This window comes from Mastigoproctus giganteus, chromosome 10 (genome assembly GCF_048544385.1).
Source record: "Mastigoproctus giganteus isolate SK-2022 chromosome 10, ASM4854438v1, whole genome shotgun sequence".
NCBI lineage: Eukaryota > Metazoa > Arthropoda > Arachnida > Uropygi > Thelyphonidae > Mastigoproctus > Mastigoproctus giganteus.
This window is the reverse complement of record NC_143584.1, coordinates 198,280,289-198,289,579: the sequence shown is the minus strand read 5'-3', so window position 1 is coordinate 198,289,579 and position 9,291 is coordinate 198,280,289.

The following is a 9,291-nucleotide window of genomic DNA, read 5'->3' as shown; positions in this document are numbered from 1 at the left end:
GCTGTTCAATAAAGAATGATCATGATTTTTCATGAACAACCATACTGCTTACTATTTCTAGCTGAGCTACGGGATTTAAGAACCAATCCAAGCTGTATCACATAACAATTGCGAATTTGACTTGTGTGCACGGTGAAGTTCATGCCTGCTCAGTTTCTGCTAGGTAAGGATGGTTGCAACACGCGAGGAACTGTATTCTACTCTCAAATTTTGTTTCCCTCTCGAAAAAACATCACCAGAAGCGCAAGAATTAACGAAAGACACTTATGGGGAATCTACGCTTCCATATAGCATTGCTTATATGTGGTTCGGAATGTAGAGAGGTGGACGTTATTCAATCACAAAAATTGACGGACTTGCAGCTCCAACCACTGCTTTCACTACAGAAACCATAAACACTACTTCTGTGAGGGAAGATCGTCGTGTAACACCTCTGTTCATACTTCCTAATGCAAGTGACAGAGATATTGAGAATATTAGTATAAAGCACGCACAGTATTCTCTATTACCATTTGCATATGAAACATGTTTGTGCATGCTGGTTCCAAGATTACTGACACCTGAGGAAGATCGAGTTCACATGGAGGTTGGTTAGACGCTGCAACGGATGGTGAAGTTCAGCACATAGTGTACAGTGTTATTTGACACTAGGCTCTCCCCAACTTATTGTGTAGAGTGGTGTTGGTCTGTTGTTCTTCCAACCATATATCCGCATGGGCAACTGGAGGTTCGCTTCTGGTCCTCCATTACCTCCAGATGGTACGCTGGGTGTTGACATATTCTCTGGCTGGGACGAACCCTCGTCGGTGGCTATTAAGAATAGGAATTTATTTCCGAAGAAATGTCCTTTTACAGCTATGCAGCTAGAGGACATGAGTTATATACAGAGAAAAAACATAAAATACAGACATATGCATTGCATACAGAGCCAGATACAATATACGGCCTTAAACAGCCACTGGTGAAGATACAAAAACATAAAGTTATAACAAATACAAAAACATAAAGCTACAACAAGTACAAAAACATAAAGTTACAACAAATAAAAGTGCATCCGGATACATCGAAGCGTGGGTATTGCGGTATCACAGAGAGTCCACCTAGAACATGACTAAGGCATACATGTCTGCAAGAATGGAAGATCTGTAGGTTCTGTCCTTGCAAAGTTTCTCAGCGTCTATGGCTAATCTGTTAAATATTTGGAAGGAGTTGTGTGGAAACATGTTGTCCAAGGAGGACATGCTACGCAGCTTCGATCTGTATGGGGAGGTGTTGGACTGGCATCTTCTCCTGTCGGACGGTCTGGCGATGATATCCCAAATATCGGGTGACCTCAGTTTTCCGGATAGAAGCTGAGAGAGGGTGAGAAGGTTCCTAGAGATGATGTGATACCTCCAAGGAAGCGTATTAAGATTGGTGACCAGAACAGATTTTGAGATTGTAGGTGTTAGCCCGGCAACCCTATTTAGCCATTTCAAGATCCAGAATTCCAGGGAGAGGAACCTGGCTTGGTATGATGAGGGTGCTGAGGACCATATAGTCGAGGCATATAATGGGATTGGGAAAATACAACGAAGAATGTATTTGATGATAAGGTCCGGGTTATGGAAGTTGGAGATCTCTTGTTTTACTGCCCATAAAGCCGAATATGTTTTCGTTCGAATGGCATTAAAGTGAGGCAAGAAGGTGAGGTCTTTGTCCCAGATGATACCCAAATCTTTATGTTGGGTGACTTTTTTAACTGGAGAATTCGCAATATTGATGTCCACATCGTTGGTATTTTTCTTCTTGGTGATAGAGAGTTGTGCAGTTTTCTCTTTATTAATGGAGAGCCCAATCGCATGAAGGTAGTTTACCAGTTCATGTAGCTGTCGGTTGGAGCTCACAGTAATAGACTGGAGAGACTGGGGGCATTTTGTGATGACGAAGAACTTAATATCATCTGCGTAGGTGATAAAATTAGTACGGTTTGATAGGAAGGGTTCTAAAGATGCGGCGAAGAGGGCGGCAGAGAGAACGCCCCCTTGGGGGAGCCCTCTGGAGCAGAGAATGTGGTGATTATGGTTTTGATTTCTGATCCATAGGATCCTGGACTGAAGGAGTTTCCTAAGGAGAACTAAGATGTTGCCAGAGATTTTGAAATAGTTGCACAGTATGGTACATAATGCATGGGTGGACAGATTGTCAAAGGCCGCCTTAATGTCGAGAAACACAATATCCAGTTGCTCTTTGTTGTTTAAGGTACTTTCAATTCTGAACAGTGTGTCCAAGAGGTTGGTGATCGTGGAACGTCCAGGTAGTACACTATGGAGGTATGGAGGTTTGTGGCCGAACATGTGATGGATGAGAGCAGGAAGTATGGCTTTTTCCAAGATTTTGAGAAAAGTGCATCCTACAGAAATTGGTCTGTAGTCATTAGGCAATTTTGGGTTAGACTTTTTTGGAACTGGAGAAACATAATATGTGTTCCAGATAGCAGGGTAAACTCCTGTTACGAGGACGGAATTGAATGCATCAAGCAAGAGATCAATGATATATACACTGCACAGTTTAACTATGAAAATTGGGAATCCATCCGGGCCAGTGGTAGCCTTGTTGGGAAGACTGTTGATGACCTCAGTAAGGCGTTCCTTTGTGATGGCTATTTTATCCAGTGATGTCTGGTTAGCTGGTGGATTAACCCGAATAAAGGGGTTTGGGGCAGATAGGGGCTTAGTTGCGAGCGAGTTAGCCCATGCAAGGAAGGTGTCAGTGGACATGGGGGACTGTTGATTCTTGTTGGTGAAGATTCTTTTCCCAAGTTTCATTCTGTGTGCAATCCAGTCATTCTGCGCCTTCCTCCGAATGCGTAGGAAGCGTGCCCGATGTGTTTTATAGAGTTGGTAGTCGGCTAGATCCCGTGTTTTTTGCCATTTCCTGTATAGTTTCTGTTTCATGGTGAAGGCGAGTTTTGCGTCGCTGGTAAACCAGTTCTTGGTCCTGGGAGACAGGCGTATAGATTTGGAGGCCCCTTCACAGGCGATGTCTTTTAACAAATTTGATAAATTGGTAAGCGTTTGATCAGGATGGCTAGCAGCAATTTTTTTCCAGTCTGTAGCTTTTAGTCTTTGTAGGATGATTTGAGGTTGCACATATTTTAATGAGAAGATCTTGAGTTGGGATTCTTTATGGTCATGTTGTTCAAGTTGTCGGGGAGAACATAGACATTCACTATCAAAGGAAATTGGGAGGCGATCTGATGCAAACTTAAAAATCGGCGTTGTGAGAGTAAGATTGTAGGGCCACTTTGGAGACGCTAATTCTCACAGCGATAGTTAAAAAGAAAACGGATTGAAGAAACGAACATTGACTTGGAAAAGTATCAATCCTATCTAATCCACGAGCAATAGAAAACGAAGTAATTTTCGTAGCTCAGACAAGCACTAAAGATACACATGAAGAAACAGGTACGATTTCAGAGGGCATAATTATCTACGGCAAATAAGCAAGCTATCTTAAGAATTATACTTTTGAACGACAAACTTTAAGCAGCCAGTAGTTAAACTTCATAAGGAATGTACAGTATATGATCTATCTAAAACTGCAATTACAGATTTCATTATGAAGAAACATTGTAAGGTTTCCAAGAAGAATCACGCTTGTCCAACTTGTGGAAAGAAATTTACCTATCCTTCAAATCTCAGAATGCATAGGAATGTTCATACTCAGGAGAAGCCCTTCGCTTGTACAGTTTGTGGAAAGAGATGTAACTTCTCTTCAAATCTCAGAATGCACATGCGTGTTCATAATCAGGAGAGGTCCTTCGCTTGTGCAACTTGTGAAAAGAGGTTTACCTTAGCTTCAACTCTGAAAATCCATATGATTGTTCACACTCAGGAGAAGCCCTTTCCTTGTAAAACTTGTGGAAATAAGTTTAAATTTGCTTCAACTCTCAAAACGCACATGCGCGTTCATAGCAAGGATAAGCCCTTCCCTTGTATAACGTGCGGAATGAAATTTAAATTAGTTACCACTCTGAAAACGCACATCAGAGTCCATACCCAGGAGAAACCATTCACGTGCGCAATCTGTGGAAAAGAGTTTTCGATTGCACAGACTCTCCAAATACACATCAGGAGTCACACGAAGGAGAAACCGTTTACCTGCGTAACCTGTAGCAAGAAGTTTTCCCAAAGAGCGCATCTCAGAACCCACGAAAGAATTCACACCAATGAGAAACCTTTCACTTGTGAAATCTGCAGTAAGAAGTTTTCACAATCATCACATCTCAAAGAGCATTTCAAAGTCCATACCAAGGAAAAGCCATTCACCTGTGGTAATCGTTTCGCATTAAGCGGACATCTTAAAACACATCTCAGAGTTCACACCAATGAGAAACCTTATAGATGTATAACCTGTGATAAAGCATTTTCACAAAGTTCAGCTCTTAAAAGCCATCGCAATGTTCACGTCAAAGATAAACCTTTCCTTTGTGCATCTTGCGGTAAAAAGTTTGCTCGCTCAGAATATCTCAGAAAACATTTAAGAGTTCATGCTAATGAGAAGCATCTCACTTGTTCAACTTGTGGAAAGAAATTTGCAAACTCCTCGAGTCTGAAAAGGCATGTCAGAATTCATAACGGAGATTAACTGATACCTGTGAAAAGACGTGTTTCCCCAAGATAACGTGTGAAATTTCATACGAACCTTGATATATGCACCCTGTGATAAATAGTTTTCCAAAGCGTGATGTCTTAACACGGAGTGGAGAGTTTTTACATTGGAGCTTTCACTGTATGGAATGTACCCGAGAAAAACATCTGAACACGTTATTTTAAATACCATATCAAGAATTATTGTTTCTTCGACTTCATGATACTCAAAACATATTCAGAGTTCCTATGAAATCGGACATTTTCATGCATTCAACTTAGTGATTTCCTTATCCAGAACGTGTTTACATAGGATAAAAGATTTATGTGATATAAAACTATTTGTATCAGGACCTCTTTTAGGTTACAAACTGAAATTTCAATGTTCCATTTGACGATGGAAGCATTTCTGAAACAGTACACCTTATAAAATCGAACCTATACACATTGAAACCTGCATTTAGAGATTACAAACAATGGATTTTCTTAAAGGCCACTTTGTAATTCGTGTAAAAAGACAGCAGTTTATCTGTCACCTGAAATGGACTATCTTAAAAAACACTTACCATTCTCCATACCAGTGAGAAATTCTTTGAATCAGTTTATGTTCAAAATGCTTCTGTTATGATTCTTGTATTATAATAAATTGCAGCAAAAATCAATTCGTCCGTTCATAGTTCTTGAATTGTTATTTTTCTAATTAAAATTTCTTCATTAATTTCATTGCCCCAAATATGAGCTAACCAACAGGGTTATCTCATATTTGGGTGTCAAAAGGGCAATTGGATTACAAGATGCACACGAATTCAATAAAATGCAATTTAGTAATATATTATGTTTATGTATAAAATCTTAAATTTAGTTCTTCAGGTTGCAAATTGATGAGTGAAAGAACTTCCAATTTAATGTAATTTGTAAATGATACTGCGTGGTGATTTCACACGAATTAATTTTTGAAATAAACCACTGTTTTCCTAAGTGGATAATTCAAAATTAGTTTATTAAGTGCTTTGGCCTAATTCCCAAAGTTATTACATAGGTGACGTTTCAGAATCCTTGCTGGAACTCTGATGATGAGATACTGCAAGGATGCTGAACCACTACCTTTGTAATAACTCCATGCTCGGGTTTATCCATAGCTGACAAGTCTGGGTAGAAGCTGCAGAGCAGCGAATGGTAAAAACTAAATGACCGAAATGGTTCTTCTCTTTTTAAGCACCGTTCATATTTCAACTTGAAGAACCTATTGATATTAGAGTCACCAGACAGCCAACTCATTTGCCCATAAATTGCATTTCTTCTCGGATGAAAATCACGAAGTTTTTTTTTTTTTTTTACCTTTAAGAAAAAAAAAATATATATAAATATCTGTCTGTTCAAAACTGCTAAATAAGTTATGTCCACTTGTGTGCACGTAACCTATTTAGCAGTTTTGAACTCCTAGCTTGAATTCATTTCTTACTTTTTATAGCCGAGTCAATGGACAGATCAACACCTGTCCTTTGAATAATTTTTTAGGATTCTGTAAGTTACTTTCAAATACAGGATCCCTGAAATGTATTCTAATTTGTGTCACACAATATGCGAAAGCTGTTCAATAAAGAATGATCATGATTTTTCATGAACAACCATGCTGCTTACTATTTCTAGCTGAGCTACGGGATTTAAGAACCAATCCAAGCTGTATCACATAACAATTGCGAATTTGACTTGTGTGCACGGTGAAGTTCATGCCTGCTCAGTTTCTGCTAGGTAAGGATGGTTGCAACACGCGAGGAACTGTATTCTACTCTCAAATTTTGTTTCCCTCTCGAAAAAACATCACCAGAAGCGCAAGAATTAACGAAAGACACTTATGGGGAATCTACGCTTCCATATAGCATTGCTTATATGTGGTTCGGAATGTAGAGAGGTGGACGTTATTCAATCACAAAAATTGACGGACTTGCAGCTCCAACCACTGCTTTCACTACAGAAACCATAAACACTACTTCTGTGAGGGAAGATCGTCGTGTAACACCTCTGTTCATACTTCCTAATGCAAGTGACAGAGATATTGAGAATATTAGTATAAAGCACGCACAGTATTCTCTATTACCATTTGCATATGAAACATGTTTGTGCATGCTGGTTCCAAGATTACTGACACCTGAGGAAGATCGAGTTCACATGGAGGTTGGTTAGACGCTGCAACGGATGGTGAAGTTCAGCACATAGTGTACAGTGTTATTTGACACTAGGCTCTCCCCAACTTATTGTGTAGAGTGGTGTTGGTCTGTTGTTCTTCCAACCATATATCCGCATGGGCAACTGGAGGTTCGCTTCTGGTCCTCCATTACCTCCAGATGGTACGCTGGGTGTTGACATATTCTCTGGCTGGGACGAACCCTCGTCGGTGGCTATTAAGAATAGGAATTTATTTCCGAAGAAATGTCCTTTTACAGCTATGCAGCTAGAGGACATGAGTTATATACAGAGAAAAAACATAAAATACAGACATATGCATTGCATACAGAGCCAGATACAATATACGGCCTTAAACAGCCACTGGTGAAGATACAAAAACATAAAGTTATAACAAATACAAAAACATAAAGCTACAACAAGTACAAAAACATAAAGTTACAACAAATAAAAGTGCATCCGGATACATCGAAGCGTGGGTATTGCGGTATCACAGAGAGTCCACCTAGAACATGACTAAGGCATACATGTCTGCAAGAATGGAAGATCTGTAGGTTCTGTCCTTGCAAAGTTTCTCAGCGTCTATGGCTAATCTGTTAAATATTTGGAAGGAGTTGTGTGGAAACATGTTGTCCAAGGAGGACATGCTACGCAGCTTCGATCTGTATGGGGAGGTGTTGGACTGGCATCTTCTCCTGTCGGACGGTCTGGCGATGATATCCCAAATATCGGGTGACCTCAGTTTTCCGGATAGAAGCTGAGAGAGGGTGAGAAGGTTCCTAGAGATGATGTGATACCTCCAAGGAAGCGTATTAAGATTGGTGACCAGAACAGATTTTGAGATTGTAGGTGTTAGCCCGGCAACCCTATTTAGCCATTTCAAGATCCAGAATTCCAGGGAGAGGAACCTGGCTTGGTATGATGAGGGTGCTGAGGACCATATAGTCGAGGCATATAATGGGATTGGGAAAATACAACGAAGAATGTATTTGATGATAAGGTCCGGGTTATGGAAGTTGGAGATCTCTTGTTTTACTGCCCATAAAGCCGAATATGTTTTCGTTCGAATGGCATTAAAGTGAGGCAAGAAGGTGAGGTCTTTGTCCCAGATGATACCCAAATCTTTATGTTGGGTGACTTTTTTAACTGGAGAATTCGCAATATTGATGTCCACATCGTTGGTATTTTTCTTCTTGGTGATAGAGAGTTGTGCAGTTTTCTCTTTATTAATGGAGAGCCCAATCGCATGAAGGTAGTTTACCAGTTCATGTAGCTGTCGGTTGGAGCTCACAGTAATAGACTGGAGAGACTGGGGGCATTTTGTGATGACGAAGAACTTAATATCATCTGCGTAGGTGATAAAATTAGTACGGTTTGATAGGAAGGGTTCTAAAGATGCGGCGAAGAGGGCGGCAGAGAGAACGCCCCCTTGGGGGAGCCCTCTGGAGCAGAGAATGTGGTGATTATGGTTTTGATTTCTGATCCATAGGATCCTGGACTGAAGGAGTTTCCTAAGGAGAACTAAGATGTTGCCAGAGATTTTGAAATAGTTGCACAGTATGGTACATAATGCATGGGTGGACAGATTGTCAAAGGCCGCCTTAATGTCGAGAAACACAATATCCAGTTGCTCTTTGTTGTTTAAGGTACTTTCAATTCTGAACAGTGTGTCCAAGAGGTTGGTGATCGTGGAACGTCCAGGTAGTACACTATGGAGGTATGGAGGTTTGTGGCCGAACATGTGATGGATGAGAGCAGGAAGTATGGCTTTTTCCAAGATTTTGAGAAAAGTGCATCCTACAGAAATTGGAATGTAGTCATTAGGCAATTTTGGGTTAGACTTTTTTGGAACTGGAGAAACATAATATGTGTTCCAGATAGCAGGGTAAACTCCTGTTACGAGGACGGAATTGAATGCATCAAGCAAGAGATCAATGATATATACACTGCACAGTTTAACTATGAAAATTGGGAATCCATCCGGGCCAGTGGTAGCCTTGTTGGGAAGACTGTTGATGACCTCAGTAAGGCGTTCCTTTGTGATGGCTATTTTATCCAGTGATGTCTGGTTAGCTGGTGGATTAACCCGAATAAAGGGGTTTGGGGCAGATAGGGGCTTAGTTGCGAGCGAGTTAGCCCATGCAAGGAAGGTGTCAGTGGACATGGGGGACTGTTGATTCTTGTTGGTGAAGATTCTTTTCCCAAGTTTCATTCTGTGTGCAATCCAGTCATTCTGCGCCTTCCTCCGAATGCGTAGGAAGCGTGCCCGATGTGTTTTATAGAGTTGGTAGTCGGCTAGATCCCGTGTTTTTTGCCATTTCCTGTATAGTTTCTGTTTCATGGTGAAGGCGAGTTTTGCGTCGCTGGTAAACCAGTTCTTGGTCCTGGGAGACAGGCGTATAGATTTGGAGGCCCCTTCACAGGCGATGTCTTTTAACAAATTTGATAAATTGGTAAGCGTTTGATCAGGATGGCT